The 24,056-nt window shown below is 41.6% G+C and overlaps 1 protein-coding gene and 1 long non-coding RNA gene across 7 annotated transcripts in view; both read right to left on the bottom strand.

Moving 5' to 3' along the window:
* LOC147029431 (RNA-binding motif, single-stranded-interacting protein 3-like) overlaps positions 1 to 24,056 on the bottom strand; it is a 371,659-nt gene that overhangs the window by 337,726 nt on the left and 9,877 nt on the right. The window lies entirely within an intron of this gene.
* LOC147029432 (uncharacterized) overlaps positions 19,289 to 24,056 on the bottom strand; it is a 13,881-nt gene continuing 9,113 nt past the window's right edge. The window contains exon 2 of the long non-coding RNA XR_015055904.1: positions 19,289 to 19,754. This is a non-coding gene — a long non-coding RNA (uncharacterized LOC147029432). The remainder of the gene's footprint in view (positions 19,755 to 24,056) is intronic.

The following is a 24,056-nucleotide window of genomic DNA, read 5'->3' as shown; positions in this document are numbered from 1 at the left end:
CCATTAAGCCACGGCGTGGGTCCCATAAAAAGTCACAATAAAGGTCTGACCAGGCTTGAACCACAATATGCACCAAATACGGAGCCCATGATATAACCAAATAGGCTATTGTAGTGCTCAGAGTTTATGCTGTGAAAGTTTTACAACGTTTCATTTTTTAGTTTCTCAACTCTGAATATTATGGTGGAACAGATAACATGAATGAAAGGGAGATAACCAGGAGTAAAGTACTGACAACTCTGGGTTTCTACTTGTTCAGCTTTGACAACACTTGTTTTTTCATTGCACGGCTAAACTTTATACCATATAAATTATGTGAGACCCCTGGTTATTTGTTCAAGTAATATTGTGAGAGGAAACCTTATGTTGCCAACTATTGGCAGGTGCAATAACCCTGAAATTTATAAAAACTGACATCACTGGTTTTCCTCTTGTAGTCTTCATATATATATATATATATATATATATATATATATATATATATATATATATATATATATATATATATATAAAAATGTATATGTGTATATACTAGCGGGGTGGGCTTTCCATATTGTGTGAGCAAACAAACCACGTTTCCCCCATTGTCTCGGGTCGCTCACCTGCATTTGATTTTTCATTTATTTATTTTAATTTCTTTTTCTTTTTCGTTGACGGATGTTGTCCCATGATTGTGTGATCTTTTTCGATGCATCGGCTTCAATGTCCATCGGCACACAAAATTACAATGCTTTTCCCCATTGTCTCAAGTCGCTCAGCTGCATTTTTTCCGTTTACTTATATATATTTTCGGTCGTGGAAGTTGGCCGACGATTCTGTGATTATTTTTTTTTTCTTCTGTTGTACCAGCTTCGATGTCCATCGGCACACAGAATTTCAGCTTTCTACGTCACCAGGAAGGTACCGATCTTTAATATCAGTCAGTGAGTCAGTGAATCAGTCATAAGAGCTTTACATACGAGATAAATAAAGATATATGAGGCGCCGCGAGGAGTGATGTAAGGGACACATTGGCCATTTTGGAGTTAATGCCAAATAGCACTATTTTAACCCTTACCCTATCATCTGAGCCTATCATCATCATATCATTAAAAAATGTCACTTACATCACTCCTCCTCACGGGGCCATATATATATATATATATATATATATATATATATATATATATATATATATATATATATATATATATATATATATATATATATATATATTTTGCAATGCAAGCATGGAAGGTTGCGAGGTTAATGTGCACACCAACTTTCACTTTACCATCCCATCCTTCACAGCATCTGCTAAATTTAATGTTAAACATCGTTCACACGGTGCAGGTGGTGCTTATCTGTTGACCTTTCATGCAATCCTTGTAATCCATGCATGAAGGTGCAGATTCCACACGTGATCAACTACAAGTAAAGATTCCCATGCAAGCACAGCATTCTTTGGTTTTGGGCTATTGATGATCACGTGGCAGAAATTTGCAACATGTTTTTGAATTCAATTTTAATCACATTCTTGTGATTTACAAACAGTAAAGCTGCATCATTGTGCGGTTGTTGTTTTTTCTGCAAGGTCGAAAGCTCTTTAAGGAACCAGCAGAGAGATGACTTGCTGCACAAAAGCAATGAAATGATTCAAACCTAAGGACACAGATTACTTAAAGCAACTACAGGAACACAGAACCAGGCAATCTGTATGGCTTTAGCTGGCAGGAGGTATGACTATTGTACAAAATGACTGTTCAGGCATATTCCAAGGTTATTAGTAAACTTAATATTGTTCTATCCTCCAAGTAAGGAAACAGGGGATGCTCCAGAAGGGTGATTGTAATCCAGTGTTTTCCAGGGCAATTTCAGAGGAGCCCACGATTCCTGTGGCAATCCAAACGATGTAGCTTCCGAAGCAGGAATTTTCAAGAAGACAAGATTTATAATGGCCTTGCACACATTATGATGCAGATATGACCCAAAACATGCAAGAGAAGACCATCAAGTGAAAACACCACCTTGGGTGAGCAAGCAAGAGGCTAAAAATCGATGTTTAGTGAAATTCATCAATTTGATACCAGGCTTATCCTTTGATGTCACACAATGAAAACATTGTGAAATCCAAAGTAAAAATGTGTATGGCAGGATACATACAAAGGCTTTGACTGCTGTGAGGAGCTAATAACTATCGATAAACTACTTGGGAAGTCAAAGCGACCAGCGATGTTTGGCCTTTAAAATCAGCAGAGATGTAATCAGTCCAAATCGTTGACCCCAAGAGCACCAAGGGCTGAATACTTCTTCAAAAAATAAGAAAATGGGATGGGATGGTTTGCTTGCTGTTTATTTTGTCCCCCGCCCCTCTACAAAGTCGGAGACGGGGGGGGGGGGGCATTAAAATGAGCTCCGCCAGACCAATGGTTCGACCAATTATCATCTGTCCATATACTTTTGTGTAAGTGATATTTCATAAACCGTTGAACATTTAGCTTTCACATTGCAGATATCTATTCCTCATGACATTATTTAAACCCCATTATATGACAGCTGTTATTGGCTGAATTCTGTTGCCATGGCAATCATCTTGGTAGCTTGGCTTATGTATGTGATTTAAAAAAAATCATTCAACATTTAGCTTTCATATTACACAGACCAATTCCTCATAGCACCCAAAAGTTGGGGGATGTGGAGTATCAGCTCCTTGTTTTCATGACATTGTACTTGTGTAACTCATCTGTGATTATGGTTCTGTTCCATGTTTCTTAGCAATTCCATATATTATCCAGATCAATAGAGGGATCAAGGTGCTTCTCATCATTTTTGCTGTCATGTTGGAATTTTGCTCGGCTGTATGCAATTCCACAGCATATAATAGTGAAAATGATGACTATTGTATTACCACTTGGCAATGGCTGGCAGAACTTGATATTTTGCATAGGAAATGTTAAAGCTCTTCCAAAAACCCATCCTTCCACATAAATGTTGGTATCTCCAGAATAATGCAACTTCTTTGACCAGTGCTGGAGTCTTGTGATGAGACGGATTTTCCCTGCTACACTCATTTCACGAGAAGGTCGATACCTCTTACACTTACTTCCAACCAATAAAATATTCATGGAAAAATGCTTCGTATAATTTCATTAAAGTACCATTTCTACTGCAACGAGTAAACTTCACATGAAAGGCCTCTATACTACCCTCGAAAAAGATGCCATACCAAAGTGCTACGTTGAGGATTACAAAATCATTTGAGTGGCCCTCAATCATTTGGACTTTTTAACCATTCATTTTGGAGGGTTTTTTTTTAAAATTCACATCACTTCACTGTATTTTTACCCTGCAAAAGGTTCATAGATGAGCTGTCACAAAAATCACGCAAAAGGACATGCATATAGGTCACATCAGGTCTGGGAGCATGTGCCAGAGCAGCGCGTCGCTGCGTCCACTTTCCGCCAGTACTCCAGGGGCCTCCGTCTGGCCATCTCACAGGCAGATGCCTGGCCCAACCCCATCTCCTTGATATACTGATGAACCTGTTGCAACCACGAGGCACGTGTCCATACAGCCACAGCTGACGCTCATAGACTATGCAGGTAACAAATCTCATTTGAGTCACTCTCACCAACCGCTCGTTGGACACAAAGTGCGACCAGCGACAGCCAAGGATTCTCCGAAGAGACCTGGTACCAAAGGAATTAAGTCTCCGTCTCAGATCCCTGGTCAGAGTCTAAATCTCACATCCATAGAGCAAGACTGGAAGCACCAAGGACCTGAAGACTCGGACTTTCGTCCTGCACAAGTACTGACAGCGCCATACCCCACGATCCAGTGATTCCATGACTCCCAAGGCCCGACCCACACGTCTATTGACCTCTGGCTCACAGCCATATATAGTTGAGACATAGTTTAGACATCAGATTGATCAGTTTTGGTGGCACCCCACAAAGATCAAGAATCCTCCAGAGGGCATCCCGATTCACTGAATTGAATGTTTTGCAGAGATCAACATAGGCTGCAAGCAGCCCCCCGTCTCGTCTGCATTCGGTGAGGACTTGAAGAACAAGGATACCGTCAATCATTGACCTCTTCGGTGTAAAGCCTGACTGTTCTGGGCACTGGTGCTCAAGCAGATGGTGGCGAACCCTATCATTAATTATCCAAGCAAAGACCTTGCCTGGCACTGAGAGCAACATCACCCTTTGATAGTGGTTGCAGTCCTGGCAATCACCCTTCCCTTTCCAGAGAGGGACAACCAGGCCCCTCTTTCAGTCAGTTGGGATGATGCCTGTGTTCCATGCAGAGCACAGAACTGCATGCAATGACATGAGTACAGCACTTCCAACAGCCTTGAGAAGATCAGCATAGATGCCAGGAGCTTTACCACCATTTCAACTGGTTCACCACAGCCTGTGTTTCCACAAATGAAGGTGGATCACAGTTGATTGGAGGGTCAGCAATTGAGATCGTAATATACCTGACATCCAACTCAACAGCTGGTGGATCAGCCTGGTACAGCCGCTCAAAATAACTGGCACAGCGGGCCTTCACTTCGGACTCCTCTGTCAAGAGACCACCACCGTCCACTCTAACTGCAGTACATCAAGGGATGGTCTTGGAGGAACGCAATGCGCGAATTCCCCTGAAAGCAGGACGAGAATCACTTGACCACAGGTGATGCTCTAGCACCTCACAAATTCATCGCACAAAGGCCTCCTTGTCCACCCTCAGCACACATACAGTTTCATGCCACAACTCCCTGAACAGCTCAGCTCTGCCATTAAGCCTGGCCCTACGACTCCGGTCAATGTTATCCAGTGTCTCTTGATACAAAATTCTCATTTGACCCATGATGAGTTTCGCCCCAATCCCGCCATCCGGTGAGCTGCCTTTGGCAGTGGCAGCTGCACAGGAGGTACTCCCACAGAGTGGGTTTTCAGTTTTCTTTGCGTTTTAGTGCATTTCGTGGAGTGCAGTGTTTTATGGTGGCTGGAGTGCAAATCCTGCCAACAACCTCCTAAGAAAAAAAAGACACCATACAATACATGACCAGACAGACAAACCGCCAGTGACCTTGAGGGAAGTAACCTAACCTGCCAGGGGACTGTGCACCTTCGCCGATAAAGAGATCTATCCATCTCCTCCCCCACCTCCCTCCCTCCAACGGGATGCCAACTGAAGACCGAATTGGGAGGGAGCGGTGTACAATAATTGATTGACTAATTAATTATTGACTTCATTAACATAAATAAATAATGATAGTAAAATAATCAACTTCTTAATTAATTGGCAAATAGCAAACCTAAACCACCACTGTTTCATCCAAATCTGTAAATTTTTTGAAAACTAAGTACTTAATTTTAAAATGAAAAATTAATGGATTAATTGATTAATCAATAAATCAAAAATACCCTTTCTCGCCAAATTCCTTCTTCACTGCCATGTCTAAAGATCATCTTCGTCGCTCAGAAGGTGCCTGAGATATTTATTGCCCAGATGAGAAAGAAAATAAATAAGTAATGAATAAATCGATAATAATTTAGTCATTAATCAATTAATTGATTAATAAAAAATAAAAACACTTTTTGCAAAAGCACTTCTTCACTATTTGTGGTCCAAATTTCAGCTTCCTTGCTCAGGTGATGGCTAAGATATTGTCTGGACAAACAAACAAGAAAAAGACGTCATGCAGAGCACGATACTTGCAAAATGCACCCCCTCTCTTCAAAGGTTGCCATGGAGACATCAAATTGCCCATTTCGTTAATTTAAAATTGACAATCTCAATCAAATTTCAAGTCAATCGGATAAAAATTATGGATTTTAGAAATCTCACCCAAGTTGTTGACCTTTGGCCTCGTGTTGACCTTTTGGTCGATGTTGACCTCAAAAATAATTGGCTGGTTGAATTCATTGACCTGAAATATAAATCCTGTTCAAATAATGTCAAGTCAATCAGATGAAAATTGAGGATTTTGGAAATCTCACCGAAGTTGTTGACCTTGGGCCGATGTTGACCTTTTGGCCGATGTTGACCTCAAAAAAAAAAAAAAAGTGCTTGAATTCAGTAAGCTGATATGAAAATCATGCTCAAATTTCTTGTCAATCGGATTAAAATTGAGGATTTTAGAAATTCGACAAATTTGTTGACCTTTTGACCTTAAAAACAATGGGCTTCATACTTATGACAAACTCTACCAGGTGGTGAAGTTTTGGGAAGATCGGTTTAAAATTGTGACCTGTCGGTGATAAACATTTTTTTTTTTAAAGACAGACAAACAGAATTACAGAATAACGCGCACAACCAACCAATATACTTGGAAAATGTTCGATTTTAGCAAGTAACAAGAAAGAAAAAAAACAAACAAACAAACAAAGGAGTGAAAACTGAGTGCACCCTTTCGGCATGTGTCAGTCACCCAGTGATGACCTCATGCAGCACCCGGAGACGGAATAGGGAGGATACAATAGTACATGTTCGCATCTGTTATTCATTCAAGTAAAACACTTGAACATACATTCTCAGCCATAAAAAAAATGGAAAACTTGATTGTGGGGCGATGACACGTCTGCGGCATCATGGGACGCAGATGAGGTGCAAATCTCTGACAGAGATAAATGATGAATAATTGCAGGTCCATTTTATTCTGACCAAATCATGTGATGCTGCGTCGTGGCGAATGTTTTCACACAGGGATCCAATGTGGAAGTAATCTCAATACCAGGTATGTTCACCTCCGGCAACAATCACAACATTGCAATGCCGTGTCACATTGACCGCATGAATCGAAGCCTGGGGAATAGCATGCCACACCAAATCAACTCCTGTTCCAGCTCATAGAGAGCTGTGCCTGTCTTGGCAAAGTCCAAATGGATTTAAATCTGGTGAGACGGTGAGCTAGGGTGTCATGGCATTACCATTGACAATGATCAGAGCGTTCCTTGTATGAATGGCCCTTTGAGTCAGAGTACTATCCTGCGTAAAGATGATTCCTGGGCCATATCATTGAAGGGTAGGCAACACAAGTTTCTGCAATATCTCATTAATGTATCGATTTGCCATCACATTGCCATGTATATGGATCAAATTGGTGCAAAATGTTTCATCAATGCCACCCCACATGACATTTCCACATCCAAAATTTGTGGCTTCCCGGACACAGAATGGGAGATAACGTTCATTGCGTCATCTGTAGACCCGTGCATGGCCTGGATTCGTCACCGAACATAACACTTGTCCATCAGATGTACTGATTTGATCATGCTGCAATAGTGCTTGGATGTGTTGTGGTGCAAGTCTTAGATGCTGAACAGGACAACGAGCATAGATCCCCGTATCATGGAGAAGCCTTAAGACTGTGTTGTCACTGATCCTGTGAGGTCCAGGGAGTGTGCTTGCAGCTCTTTGTGCAGCTGAAAACCCACTGTGTAGATGGGTAGTGCAAAGGCAGCAGATCCGAGCCGGAGTCTTTATCCTTGGACATCCACTTCTTGTCATTAGGCTTGTTGATCCAATGCTTTGATAACATCTTCTGAGGTTATAAACAGTTCCTCTCCTCATGTTAAAGAGCCTTACAACACGACTAATAAGACCCTGCTCGAAAGTGTTCGCCAATTTGATTCCTCATTTTCTGACAGACGGGGCCTGTAATGGATTGTGTCTTGGAAAGACCGGTTTGATTTTGCTCAGAATGTCTCGTGTCAACTCTAAAAACCTAACTATGCGTGTGTTGTGTGTGCTGAATGATTACTGAATGACACAATTACATGAGGTGGAAAGATGCAATCAGTTGCTCTGCACATCCCTCGTGTTAAAAATGCCCTTGGAATGAACGCTGGAACAGTTATCAATTACATTATCAATTATACATGTTAGTTTTTAGATACTCCTGGAGGATCTCGAAGTCTTACTCACGTTGTTGTTCTTCATCTTCTTCTTGTGGACTTTTTTGTTTCACAGCCTACAGTTTTCATCGAAACTTCCTGAAACTTGGTGTATATATGTAAAAAATACTCTGCGCAGACAGTAACCATCTCCGATTTTGAAAATTCCTCCGAGAAAAAAAGTTATGACATCAAAATATCTCTGCAAATGGAAATCGCCGAAAAAATTATCTCCGAAACTAGGCAAGCTTTTTGAATTCCGTTTGCGCGAATCGAACAGGGAATGAGCAGAGATGAATTACCGCACATATGATACATCACTATGACGTCATATCAATTTTTATGACGTCATTCATATTTTTTGACGTTTTTTGTTTCACAACGCAGAGTTTTCATCGGATCTTCGTGAAACTTGCCATGTATATGCAGAAAGCTCACGTGTAGGTAGTAACCATCTCCGATTTTGGAAATTCTTCCTAGGAAAAAAGTTGACGTCATAATATCGCCGCTAATGGAAATCGCCTATACCATTATCTCCGAAACTCGGCAAGCTGTTTGAATTTTGTTTGTGGGAATCAAGCCGGGCATTAGCACAGATAATTTATCGCAAACCTGATACATCACAATGACGTCATATTCGTTTTTATGACGTCATCGTTAAGAGGATGAGGATCGTAGCTCATTTCAGCTTGTTTTAACGGAAGAATGTACATTTAGAGTGGAGCTCATTATGATGAGCTTTTGTAGGGAGCACGCATGACTCGAGGAGACCATATGTTCCCATCGCCTGGATTCAGTGAGCCATTCTTACGATGCGTTTCTGTACAAGTGGAACCAATAAATATTCTTCCTCTTTCTTTGCTCACACTGTGAAACTCTCAAAGTGACTGCCTCTTCCAACATTCCATACTACCAAGAACCTTCAACAGTGTTCAGAGCACATCAATTTTTGGATTTCCAACATTGTTCTTGACAGATATAGAAGGAAGTGGCAAGGTGGTGGAGTGATGCTTGTTGATGTAATGACTCATTCTAGTATTGCTTCAAAGAAAGTAGTGCAGTGATGTCCAAAATCTCACAATAAGACACCTTTATACACTACATGTTGCTTGGCAAAATGAAAACAAATTGCACAATCAAGTATTGAGGGTTCATTTAAAGCGTAAGTGTGCTTCCCCAATACTTTTGGGAAAATGGTGTACATTTGTGAATTCACATTTTACTGACAATCTGATGGTGACATGGTAATTCTTCTGATGAGTTCAGTTGCAGAGGTTGAGAATCCAAACGACAAGGATACATATCAACAAGATACATACTGCTCCAGTATACATACAGTATCAATAGGTCAACACTGTAACAACCGTACACAGTGTGTGTGGATATATATATATTTTTTTTGACGAATTTGGAAATCAATCGCACTCATCATTCAGGTTCCTTAAGCTCAGTTATGTCGATAAGTGCATGTTTCATAGATAGCTCACCTTCCATTGTTTAATGGGCAGAAATCGATTAAATGCGCTGTGAATCAATTTAATAGTTAGGGAGCGATCACAACACAAAGGAAGCCGATCCTCCCCTCTTCTGGGAAGAGGAAGAAGAACCCTCCCGTCCCGTGATGAAGGCTTTTTGGAGGCTTTTTGCTTCTGCTTGGCTCGGGTTAGGGTTGGGATTCTTGCTTTGATCGGAAGAGTTGCTTCTGGCTTTTGCTCGGTTCATCGAAGAGAGCTTCTTGTTCTTGCTTGGATCGGAAGAGAGTTGAGCTGGTTGCTCGGCTCGAGCTTGTTGGCCGGTTGTTCATCGGAGGAGTTGGTCAGGTTGTCGTGCTTCTTTTTCAGCCTGCTGGTCAAGGAGTGTCGGCCTGGTTCAAGGGTGCTCGAGCTGGTTCGAGCCTGTTGCTCTGCTTTGTGGCCTGGTTCGGCTGGCTCTTCTTGGCTCGTGGAGCTCTTTGTTCTCCGCTTGGTTCCCGGCTTGGTGTGACTCATTGGCCTCATCTTGGAGGTGGTTCTTCGGGGAAGCGACGCATCAACGGGAAGGATCGGCGCCTCGTCTCACCAGCACGTGTTCAGAAGCGCGAGTGGATTCGCTGGAGCTCGGGAAGGATCACAGCTCACAGCGATTGGATCCAGCTCGCTCTCGCTGGAGCCCGGGTCCGAACAACTTGAAGACTACACGAGGTGGAGAGGTTTGAGATAGGTTCTGGGTTTCAGCTCATCTGTCCCTCCAAGCTGAAGTCCGTATTAAAGGCATCAGCCACCATTTCTTGGGTGTGTGTGTGTGTGCGTACAAGTGTCCGTGGGCCCGTCTAATAAGGAGGAAACTGTTAAGTGCCTGTGTTGTATTTGCTTTACATTTCATAATAGAACTCGGCTGTAGGTTTTTGCTCGTGTCCTGTCCCCTATCTCCATTCATTCATTGCTTGCATGCCTGTATTCTAATAAATGTTCCCCATTGTTGAATGTCACCTGCTCGTTGCGTCCCTTCCTCCATTGCATTGCACTTGCATGATGCGTTCGGGGAATTAACTGGCTAATTAAAGCTGATAAACGTACATCTGGTCTGGCAGGACTTAGCGAAGTAAAACCGCTCGGCTTCACATACGGAACGAGCCGCTTAAGCGGCTCGTTTTCATGCAGGCCCCGCCGAGGTATAAACTCCCGGCATTTCTGTCCATGCGAATAGTTAGGAATATCGATAATTCGGTGATTGACCCTGTAGCGCATGGACGGAAAGGTTGGCGAGCTTATGGTGTAATAAAAACACCCGTAGCTGTGTTTCGGTGTTGGTCCGGAAGCTACAACTGGATTGTGCGTTTGGTGGACGCGCGGCCTGGATTGGGTTGAAAAGGTTGTGCGCACGCTGAACGTGCAGAAATCTACAACAATATATATGCAGTCATGCATCGCATTATGAGGTTTCGGGCAACGACAGACCGCAGATACGACGGTGGTCCCATATGATTATAATGGAGCTGAAAAATTCCGATCGCCGAGTAATGTAGCCGTCGTAGTGCTGCCAGTCGTATAAAAGTACAGGATAGCACATACAATTATGTACAGTACATAATACTTGATAATGATAATAAACAACGACGAGCCAAACCCACACTCCGCTCGAAGTTTTTAAAGTGAGGGTTCGTTCGGATGTCAATATATCCAGTGTTTACAATGTGATTTATATAATTTCTTCATATACAATGTTTCGTTACATTTTTTTTGTGTCAAATGTACCGTCGGAGGCAAAAATAAAATGCACCAAATATATATATATATATATATATATATATATATATATATATATATATATATATATATATATATATATATATATATATATATATAGATATTTTGTTGCGAATTCGTGCCGGCCGGCGTGCGAACGGCCACGTGACTCGAATCGCGGCACGTCGCCCACCGGACGGACAATTCTGTCGTGACCCTCTCGGACTAACGCCGGGAGCTAGTCACGGGTGGGCCTTTCGGTCTCACCACAATCGTGCCAATCGGCCACCCGCGTGGGATAGGGTTGTTCGCCAAACTCGACCTACCAAAGTACCTATGCGGAGGGTAGACCGGGCGATCGCACCTCTCCGCAGGTCGACCCCGGACACGGGCCGCTTAAGTGACCCGTTCCGTACTATTGGGATAACCGAGCGGTGTTATCGTCGGCCTCGACGGTTCCGATTAATTATCGGGCGTATTAAGCCCACTACCAACCCTTTACTTGAAGCAAGATGGAGATTCAATTTAAGAAAAGACGAAGCGAAACGGGAAAACAGTTCAACATGATGCACATTTATTCCGTGGCACACGGAGAGCACACATATACAATTAAAACAATTATGCACAAAAAGCAAATGTAACAAAAGAAACAATGACGCAGAGATACTACCAAATAAGACTGACACACGGCAACACTTAACAGTTTTACTTCACCAGACTGGCGCCACACACACACGTTTACACAGAAACAAAAGAAAAGGCCACCCTCAAAGACAAGGGGGCAGACGGGGCCTGTGGGCCAATATTTGCGCGGGACCTGAAAGAGCGGTCAGGTCCGCGAGACCGGGTGGGTCCTACCCGTGTCTTTGTGATGAGCCGCAAATGTGGCAGCGCGGCGGGGCCCCGACTTCGTGCTCCTTCGCGGATTTCCTTGGCACTGCTTGGAGTGGGGTGGGAACGGGACCCCCTTTTCGCACTATCTCAGCGCGGGGGAAAAAGGTGGGGGGGAACTGTTGATGCTCTGGGGAAAGAGTATAGCTGGCTTGCTTGGGTCCCGTGACGAGCAATTCCACCGCGACCTCGTCGCCGACCGCAGTCTTCCTTGCCTCGAACCTGAACTCCTCGGTCTCTTCCCCCAATTCTCCTCAGCCGACTGCCGAAAACCACCGGGACGCCTTCCCCTCCCGACTACACTCCGCGCTCCAAACTGACTCTGCCCAAAACACTCTCCGCTCTTCCAAGGCCGACTCTCCGCTCTTCCAAGGCCGACTCTCCACTCTCCACTCTTTCAAGGCCGACTCTGCCACTTTCCTCTCTTCCAAGGCCGACTCCCCCCAAACCGACTCTGCCCAGATTCGCCCCGCGCTCGGCGCTTTATAGGCCGGCAGGAGAACCCATATGCAAATTTCTGGATCAGAACGAGCTCGGGGGCGGAGCCACGCTCGCCCATTGGACGGAGAAAAAGGGGCGTGAATCTCCCCTGATCCTAGAATTTGCATATCTCGATTCCACACAGACGCGCCTGGAGGCGGGGCCAAACCGCCCCATGCTTGCTGATTGGACGGATCAGAAGTGGGCGTGTAGCATTCCTGATCCGAATTCTCCTCGGAAAGGCCGCATTTTGCACTCGCGGCTCGGCGCGCGTCCCGAACGAGCCCAGGACAGCCTGATGCGCGGTGCTCACAGGTGGTGCGGGAATGGCTACAGAAGGAGAGAGGTGAAGGTGGTGGAGTGTTTATGGTGGTGGTTTATGGCCATGGTGCCGTTTGGAATGGCGGTGATGCGATGTTTGCGGGAGCGAGTTGTGAAGGTAAAGATCATGGCTGTTGGCGTTGTTGTTGTTGTGAAGCGGCGTTGTGGTTGGTGGTTGTTGTGTGATGGCGGTTGAGACGTGGTTGGTTCAAAATAAAGATAGAACACAAAAACGGCTATCTCAAAGCATCGCAGCCCGAATGAATCACATTTATTCCCTCTAAACAACGGGTTTGGGGCTAACTACACATGTACTTACAGAGATATCTCACCTACGGGACCTGAATGGTGGTTTGTGAATTTCCACAACCGCAACAATATGTATGTATGTATTATTGCGGGCCGGGGTTGGTGTCGAGAATGACCACTCGGTGGAGAAAACTTGTGTCGTCTCCCACCAAACTCCACAGAATTGTAGGCCGTCACTCTGATAACTCCGCGAGCTGGCGGGTCGTTTAACCGACCGTGGAATGCCAATATTTCAACCGCATCGCATAGGGTCTATTTGTCTATAACCAACTTACCTAATTAACCATGCGATTTCGACTACCAGGGAAACCACGCCCTTCGCACGTCTTGCTCGAACCGGGTCACACTAACGACTGCGGTGGAGCTCCAACGACCGACTACCAACTCCGGTTCGGGTGCAGCCGAGCGGAAACTGCCAAAGCCGTGCCGGCTGGAATGAACGGATTATCGGGGACAAAACCCCGCCTAAACTTAGATCTGAACCATGCTGGACCAATTCAAGAAGGGATGGAAACGGACTGGGAACATTTCTAACAATTTTTATTTGCAGTAAAAGACAAAGGCAAGATTTAACGCGAATATGCAAGCAAGGAATATTTACAATGATCCAAAAACACTTATTCAGTTCTACTTAAAGACGGGCCCATACGCAGACACACACAAATGAAAAGAAACCCAGAGTTCTTTATTGGACCCCCGCAGCTGAGGAGAGAGACAACTTGGGGGTCAGAGTTTGGATGGGTACCTGTCCGTCGGAGAAAGGGGGTACTCTGTGCTGCGGCACCTGACAATGGTCGCTGGTTTGGTCTCCAATCGCACGTGTGGGACTCGAGGTTCGTGGCGGAGCTCGGGTGGTGAATGGCCGGGGTCCACAGAGGGGGGTCGGGGTCGCTCTTTCCTTCCTTGTCGAGGGCCAGCAGAGACACGTTCGCCGCCTCGACGACCTTCTGCTCAACCCTCATGACAGTCCTCGTAATAACTACTGTTACCACCCCTTCGTAACAGCCTGCGTAACAGCAAAAACCCCTTTCGTGACAGCAAAAACCCACCAAAACTCTGCTCTCAGAGAGTGCTTGGGGATCTATCAACCTCCCTCAACGGGGAGGGGCCCTTGGTGAAACACACCTCGCTGTCCGCCTTTGATTGGACAGGGTCCTACGGCCCACCCTTCTAGGGCGGGGCCTCAGCCCCTGCCGGGAAACCCCAACCACTCTTCCACATGGGTTCATACTTGACGAGAAACAGTATCAATGTTGCAAAAAGGTCGTCATGAAATAGTTACAATGTTTGTGGGAGCCAAGAAACCGGAACCATGAGATATATATATATATATATATATATATATATATATATATATATATATATATATATATATTTATATATATATATATATATATATATATACATATTTATATATATATATATATATATATATTTATATATATATATATATATATATATATATATATTTATATATATATATATATATATATATATATATATATATATATATATATATATATATATATATATATATATATATATATATATATATATACATACACATCTATGTATACAAATATATACATTTGGAAAATCAGGTGAATTGAAACATGTGGAGTGTGACGAGCACTCTGCCAATCCACATTGGACATAGTCCTACACCGGTGATCGGGAGAGTGCTTGTCACACTCCACATATTTTGATTTACCCAGCCGATCACATCACGTGCCTTCTGGTTGAATGGTTTGCATTGGCGGGAACAATCGTCTGGGTGGCATGGTTGCTCTTTGCAGATTATGCGGTTGTATCATGTGAGACATAATCTGCAGCAATCCTCACCATAAGTCAGGAGGTGCGTCTGATGTAAAACGACGAATGTGATCATCATTGGTTAAATATTTATCGGTATGCCGCTCTGATGAGGGCAAATAAGCCTGAAATCTGGAAAGACGGGGAAAATCCGTTTGATGTTTAACTGATGTTGACCATGTAATCGTTGTCTGTTTGACAGAGTCACCGAGCTGAAATCTCTGTGTTGGTGGTGACGCTTTGGTGGCGGACTATGTCCAAAGGGGATCGGGGGAGTGCTCGTCACACTCCACATGCTTTGACTATATATATATATATATATATATATATATATATATATATATATATATATATATATATATATATGCACACATACTGAACATACACAGGAGCTTAATCTTCAATCATAAGGTAGTTGAGCATGGATGGCTCAGTTCTGAATCTGCACAATGTCATAGTGAAGGAGCTCAGTTCTTTCACACAACACTGTTATTCAGAGGAACTAAGCTTCTTCATTTCCAGTTGATATAAGCTACCCTGATGGCAAAAAGTGCAATACAAATGGGTTTTCCTGAAAATTATGTGCGTCAATGCTGGAATGAGATCCACGCTGCAAATTGGCACCAAACCCAAGTCACTGTGTTTACTCCAGCCATTTGGACTATGTTCAAGAAACCAACATCATCACACATATACCACGTGGCCAAAAGTATGCGGATACCCCTTCTAATTGGTGGATTCGGATATTTCAGCCATACCCATTGCTGACAGTTGTATAAAATCAAGCACACAACCACTAAATCTCCATAGACAAACATTGGTCGGAGAATGGGCCCTACTGAAGAGCTCAGTTACTTTCAACGTGGCACTATCATGGGTTCCCAGCTTTCCAAGTTAGTTTGTCAAATTTCTGCCCTACTCGAGCTGCCCCAGTGAACTGTAAGTGTGAAGTGAAAACGTCTCGGAGCAACAACATCTCAGCCGCGTAGTGGTCGGCCACACAAGCTCACAGAACAGGACAGCCGAGTGCTGAAGTGCGATGATGCGCGCAGTGTCGTCGTTGGTTGCAACACTGCCTACCAAGTTCCAGAGCCCCAAACTCAACCCCATCGAACACCTTTGGGTGAATATTGGAACGCCAACTGCGAGCTAGACCTAATCATCCAACATCAGTGCCCGACCTCACTAATGCTCTTGTGGATGAATGGAAACAAATCCCTGCAGCAATGTTCCAACATCCAGTGAAAAGCCTTCCAAGAAGAGTGGAGGCTGTTATCACAGTAAAGGGGACCAACTCCAGATCAATGCCCATGATTTTGTAATGAGATGTTGGATGAGTAGATGTCCACATTATTTTAGCCATGTAGTGTATATCTGCTAATTGTTCTCCACCTGCAGATCTAATCTGCAGGTTAGATCTGCTAATCTGCTAATCTAATGCTAATCTGCACCTGCTAATCTGCAGACAAAAATAGTGTAGCTGTGTGTTTGGACATGATTATGTGTGACCTGTAAGATGAGTGTCCAGAAGTGGAAGTGGTGTCATTTTGGACAGATGGCCAGCCAGTTATTTTAGGCCTGCAAACTTTGCAGGTGCATTCCTATAAAAAGATCGACACCTGCAAATATTGCTGGCCTGAAATAGATGAAATAACAATGCTGAATGAGAATAAGGTGCCGCTAATGCTCAAGGAATCTGATGGAAGCTCCGCTTTGGGAAGTTTCCAAGTTATGTGGTTCATGAAGTTGGACAAAAATTCATGGTGTATGAACAATGCCATTTATGAGTGATTGTGATTGCATGATGACTTGGCTGATGGCATGGCACATGCACATAAGATTTCATTTTGTGTATGCAAGCCAAAATCATGGGACTAAATAAGCACCATCTCCTCCAACCCACCTTTTACTGCTTCCTTCCCTAACTCCAGGTCAGCTAAAAATAAACTTCATACTACAGCTCAGAGTGATGTTACAATGAAGAAAAATAACTGAAATGTCAACTATTTTTAACTGTACAGTCAAATGTAGTATTTAGTTTTCAGAGTGTAACGTCCATGACAGAAGGTGTAACATCTGTGACAGTATTTTCCATTTAAAAAAAACCTCATAGGTCTCTGCAAATAAATGCTGTTGATGTTATACAACTTACCTTAGAACAAGTGTAGCAATTGTATGTCGTTACAATTTACTTGTGCTTTCATAATTCAAAAGAGTTTTTAGTAAACGTTATGTATGCAAAAACGCTTGCAATATCCATGACTAAATTTGGACGTCATTGTTTAAACGCAAATTGAAACATGTGACCTTGTCTGTCGTGTTAGTATCGACAACTAATCATAGTATCATATTGTCTCAATCATCCTTGCAGACACTACTTGTATGTAAATATACAACACAAAAGGAGAGTGTCTCCGAATGTAACGTCCATGCGTATTGTGTGGGCCACAGAGAAAAAAAAAAAAATCTGAAAATATTTACAAGATCCATGTTGAGGTAACTACAGAGAGAGGAAAAACAATAGGAATAGGATGAAAAAGAAAAGGAATTCAGTGGAACTAAAACAAATTAAATGAAAGGAATGACAAGAATATAGAAAAGAAACAAGAAGTAAGTCAGGAAAGTTTGTTGACTGACCAGATCAGAGGATTGTTGAACTGAAACTGAGAAGAGATGGGAACAAATATATCATAAAAATTCCGAAAGTTTAGCGCCATTGAGGCAGTGTCTTCTGCAGTACACCACCTTATTTAACATGCCCAAGTCATGCTGAAAGGATGGTTTTTATAAAGTGGCAAAAAGGAAATTTGTGTTCCGCAATGTTTAAGTATATAATTCAATAGAAATAAAATTGATTTCAAAGGTTGTAGAAAAAGAAAATCTGGAAGTTTCCGATGTAGATGCAGTCTTTTACACCAATTTATTTGACACGTTACTGCGTTACATCAGTTATTCGTGCTCGTTGTTTGTGTCCTTTATGACATCCATAAGAAAAACAATAAGTTTTGTGTTACAAGAAAAATAAGTTTTGCTTGGAATGATTTTCAATTGTGTTTGACTGCCAGACAGAATGAAACAATTCTCTCACTCCTCTCTGCACATGCATGATCAGGACAAATTCACAGGCAAAGTACTGCAAAATGGCAGATTCATGTTCTGATTGGTGTTCAAAATATAAGATTCAATTGAAATAAAGTTGTTTCTCGACCATAAACTGACGTATGTCAATGCACGGACTGACAGACAAAAGTGAACCAATTGTTTAACACCACTTTTCGCTTCACATGCGCAGGGTAAAAATGGCCTAAAAAACAATCCCCAGTAGTACATAAGGCCCTCATTTTCGTGTTTGATGAAGTTTAACTCCAAAGACTCCAAAGGTGGTCAAAAAACCAGAAGCTGAAGGAGAAGGAGCTCCAATACAACAACTTGCACAAACAAACTCTAAAGAGGTACAAACAAATATATTGTGATCAGTGTTAAATGGAGATTAAAAAGGAGAAAATTTAATCAATTGAAGAACAGAGAAATCCTATTCCACAAATACTAGCAATAATCTATCATGATAGACACCATCATGGCTTCAGAATTGCAATGTTTTAGTATAAATTAAAATACCCAACCCTCCGAGAGTGGTGCTATGCCATATATATTTACATAATATAATTTGAGAAGTGCCCGTTTCTCCATTTGACTTATGTGCACTCCTGAACTGCTGAACAGAATGAGTTGAAAAATGGTGGTTGGAAGGGAGATATGGGGGTTTGGGAGTGCACCAGGGAGGTGGAGGGGTTCATAGGAAGATTTTATGTGGTTAAATTAAGTGTCATGGATTGGGGTGGGGGAAGGGGGTTGGACCCAAATTATCCTTATGTTTGTGTGTGTGTATGTATGTATGTATATATATATACTTTGAGATATACATATATGTATATATATATATATATATATACCAAGTATATATATATATATATATATATATATATATATACAAAGTATATATATATATGTATATATATATATATATATATATATATATATATATATATATATATATATATATATATATATATATACAAAGTATATATATACATACACATGTATATATATACTTTGAGACTTGGAGGGCACCATTCCACCTTCTGAAACCTGCAAATGGAGATGACAAACAACACACACACACACACACACACACACACACACACACACACACACACACACACACACACACACACACACACACACACACACACACACACACACACACACACTTCAAAATAGAGTACGATTGCCAGTTTTTAAACCTGAACAGCCCCATTCATGTTTAGAGCACATAAAAGAGGAATTATTTCTTTTCAGCTTCAATCACACCACAGACAGAAAGAAAAGGGATTTCTGAAGTTTATTAACAATAAGTGGTGACAACTTCCTATTTATGTCATCGAATATAATACACGACAAAACACATTCGAGATTGAGGAATCTCTATATCTTTTGAAAGTGCATAATTTATGGTTTTTTTGTGTAGTGTTGAGGCTCGTATATAGAATATAGAATATAGATCAGGATATAAAACAATGAAAACAACAGGAGAAAGAGTGGGGTAAAAACACACCCAACAGCAGAGTTAAGGGACAAAATAGAGGGAGGCTTGGATAAGTAAGGGATGTGGGGAAGAATGAGGGCAAGGAGAGGACACATAGGGTGAGCAAGATGGATACAACCACAAACTCTCAATCACAGAAGTGGAAGGAAAAAATGGAAACTTGGATAGAATTGGAATTGGGGAGGGTTCGTGGTTGTGGATGAAAGATGATCTCAGATGGTGATGAACAGCTGTCTTGAAGCCCTGCAAGAAAGAATGAGATTGAACGGACTCAGGGTGTTGGTTCTACAGGCAGGAAAATGGAGGAACGAAAGAGTGGAGGTGATCAGTGAATCTGGATTTTGAGAGTTCCAGAAAACCGGCAGTTTTTCAACAGAAAGGAACAAAACAAAATCAAAAGTGTAATCCACAGAAACAAAGAGTCAATACTGATTTTAGAGACACCTTTAACAGATGTGGATGAATGCTAACTTTCAATGATGGCACATTGCTAAACTCGGAGAGACAAAAACTCAGAAAACAGTAGAAACGATCAGGACAACAAATGACATAAAAATGAATAATTGGAAAGAAGAAGAATGTTATTTGGAGATAAAAGCACAAATATTAATGGAAAACACCTTTATCTCATGCCGAATGATCTAATACATTTTGTGCTTTGTTCGAAATAACAAAATAATGGGAAAGTAAGCGTGAGGCAGCATGTGTGCATCCTCATGTTTACCCTTGGCCAGTTACAAAATGACAAAATGTTGTAAGCATTTTGTTTAAATTTAAATTAAAAGTTTAAATTTTAATGACACCATGGAATGTCATTTGTTGAAATGAAAGATGTTCATTTGCAACTTATTTTCCATCACTTTTCTTCCACTTTCAGAAAGTTACACTTCCATTATATTAATGATGATTTGGCAATTTGGATCTCATGATTTAGTCGAGCTAGAAGCACAAGCTGGGACCATGCGACATCACTTATTTTTCCTCCTTTTTACAAAAAGTAAGAAGAGTGATAAGTATGTTTGTTTATCTAAACAATTGCATTGCATTTTCATGTGTTTTCTATCAAGTAAAAGGCATTTAAATTTTGTCATACGTTTTCAAGTCTCTTGTGTTTCACTTTGGTCACACATTTGCTGACTGAATAGTATTTCATTTCAAGTTAGTTGCTCATATTTCATTTTCAAAATGATTGGATTTCATCTTGAACAAGCTGTTTTGCGTTCCATATTCATCTTTACCATTCCCACTCTTCATCCATCATTGATTGAAGCATTCAATTGTTTGATGTGTTCATTCCTTTCTTTTATTGAATGATCTATGAACATCTGAATGTATGAAAATGGCACTTTGGTACAATAAAAATGTGTGAATCAAAGAACTGCTTCAGATTCATCCTGACTTTTATACTGTCCGCCTTACATACATATTCTATTGTTTTCTTCACTAATAAATTACCGGCAGTAGATAACGTATCCAGTAATCTGAAGCAAAAGAGCTTTCTTGTATTGGTGTTCAGGTCTTAAAAAAGAGCTTTTACAAGTGAGCAGGTTTCCATATCTATAGTACAGTGTAAAAGTCCGAATATTTAATCGCTGGTAGGGTGTGGTGGACCCATCATTTACCTCAAAATATAATATAAAACATTACAAAGAAAAAACAGATTTGAACTCAGGTGACATTTCATTCTTGGTCCACATGCTTCAGGAAGTTCATGGATGATGAAGGAAACGTCGCATAAGAGTGTCTGCTCTTTCTGAGTCATGTCAAATTGGTGGAGTTGAACGTAGCACTAATTGTTGGTTGGGTTTGTCTTTTTTACATTTTTTTTTTCTTCATTTTTGTTGATATATAATATAATATAAAAGAACCAATCACATCTCTCACCCATAATTGGAAGGAACAACAAAATGGCTCTCACTTAATCAATTATCCCCAGAGGGATAGGATCTTTATAATTAATCCCCCTGCTCCTCGAGCCAAACAAATCTCCCTAAAATAACCAAGGAAAGCTGTGCAAGGTAAGCCCTTTGCTGTTTCAAACCCTACTTGGGTTTCTCTACAGCTGCAGACATTCAGAAATAGCACATACACGAGAATCCGAAATCTATGTGCCCCAAACAGCCGTCAGACCAGTTTCATCACTTGTTGGTGAGTCATCAGTGACAGCGTAGACAGAAAAGTGCATCACCGAGGCTCTCAAGCATGTACCGCATGCAATACCGATAGCAATCAAAATATAAATACCAAAGCCGCCCAATAATGTCTCTTTTAGAGGTATTGCATTGCACATGGTACATGTTGGGCAGCATCGACAATATGTATTTCAATAACTGCTGTTGCTGACGATTTGCGACGAAGCATTAAAACTAGTACGGCGGCTGATATAGGCAGGCATCATTGGGGTTCTCAGGCACGTGCTACTTGTGAATGTCTGCAGATGTAGAGGAACCCAGGTGGGTTTTAAAACAGCAAAGGGCTTACCTTGTGTAATTTTACTTGTATTGGTTGCTTTCTGCAGTGGCTGTGCATGGATGGGATTGAGGGTGGTGAGAAGTAGCAGCCAAAACCCAAATCTTGTCCAGGTTCCTCCTGATGACTCCATCTTTGTCTATTTGGGTTCCTCCTGGTACTCCAATGCTTATTTGATTATATGAGCCCATTTATGTCGAGAGGTAAGCATACCTTCCCTATCCATTTTCATGCTAAATTAAATGCACACCTTCCCTTTCTCTCTTTTCATTCTTCATGAAACTGCTTCTTGACATGATTGTGTGGTAATTTTGGTTCACAAATCGATCCTCCCCCATATTTGAATTGAGTAAGCTTGCACATTGAACAGCATGAGTGTGGCCAAATTAGGTTTCAGGCAACAAAATTTTTTTCACCACCCCCAGGGTTCAGGGTGGGGGACAGAAATTCTGTCTGTAAATGTGTATCATAGAGTGCCACTCCAGGTGTGAGGGAGTATTACAAGTCATAATAAAATACAATGCTCTGCATAAAAACGAGACCTCACAAATGTGGAGGAATTATCAGACTGTTTGTGGATTTGTTTGACCTCTAAACATTTCTGAACTGCTGGATGGAATGACTTGAAAACGATTGGTTGTACTCGGGCTGCACACAGGGAGGTTTTAGATGGTAACAAAAAAAATTCATACCCCTGGCAGTGGAAACATCATGAGAACTGAACCCCAGGATGGAGTGAGTTGAAAACTAGCGGTTCTACTCATGGGGTGCTCAGGAAGATTTTAGAAGACAAAAAACAATCAATAGTCCTGGGGTTCAGGGTTGGGGGGGGAGGACCCCAATTTTCTGTACAGGGTGTCACAATAAAATGTATAGAGACTTTCTATGTCAAAAACGATACAATCTTGTCATTCTGCACTGCCTTAATGGGTAACAGCTGACTGATGATGCGATCATTCCATCATTCCAGCAAACACCATCTGTTAGGTATTAGTAACACTCAACATCACTCGTCTCTCTCTTTGCTCTTTATTTCATTTTTCTGGAATAATAAAGTCGAGATACATGCTATTGAGACACCGTGCAGGTAAATGTGTATTGTGTAGCACGACCCAGTAGGCTCCGCCACATAAATCCAGTGGAAACAAACATCTGTATGTGGAGATCTTCGATACTTAGCCCCTTTTCCCCATCATAAATCCATTCATAACTCCACCATCTACACCTTTCAGATGTTTTAACATGTTATAAATTTTGTGGTGTGATTTTTGTTTAAGACTTGAAGGAAAAGTTCACTGCTAGGTCACTCAAAAATAAAAGTAAAAAATCACACAAATACAAGTGGAAGTCATTTGTTTGCAAAGAAAAATGGGACTTGTCAAAATACATCAGAATAGAAAATAAAATACATCAGAATGTTTGCATTTTTTTACAAAACAAAATAAATCAGAATTTTTTAAAAAAAATAACATAATTTTTGTTGGTTATCTGTCCTTTGACAACAATAGACGGCCTCTTTTGGATGCTTTATATAAATACAAGGGCTGAAAGTAACATTTATACATTAAAAATACAATCCTTGCGATAATTCACGGACCGGTGTTTGTGTGTTGCGCTACTCCTCTTACAGTTATGGGCTTGCCATCATTGAATTGCATCCAGACTTGCTACAGAGGATCGGCATAACCCCAATTAATGTATCAGGGTGTTTTTATCTTTGCCGGTGGTCTTGGGGGTGTGGTGTGTGTGGGGGGGGGGACACAAATTTTCTATGGAAATGTGTATCGTGTAGTGCCACCTCCAGGTGAGGGAAGGTATTACAGGAGTCCACCATTTACAGTGAAGTATTCCAAATCCCGCATTTTCCAGTGCAGTGAGATGTTATTAATTCTAAGCAGTAAGTATGTTTTTACTTCATGCACGTATCTTGGGGTTTTTGCCTCTACAGAGCTGTCAGTTGCCTATACATAACCCAAATAAAGGTATGCATCAGAATAACGTGTTGCATGCATGGAACAAGATCGCCTGGAGGACGGGAACTCTGCTCGTATTTTGCTGTTTTGTTCATTTAAATAT

Source organism: Eptatretus burgeri, chromosome 3, assembly GCF_056783735.1.
Source record: "Eptatretus burgeri isolate ZD-2024b chromosome 3, Ebu_testis_v1, whole genome shotgun sequence".
Classification (NCBI taxonomy): domain Eukaryota; kingdom Metazoa; phylum Chordata; class Myxini; order Myxiniformes; family Myxinidae; genus Eptatretus; species Eptatretus burgeri.
This window is presented reverse-complemented; position numbering and strand designations above follow the sequence as displayed.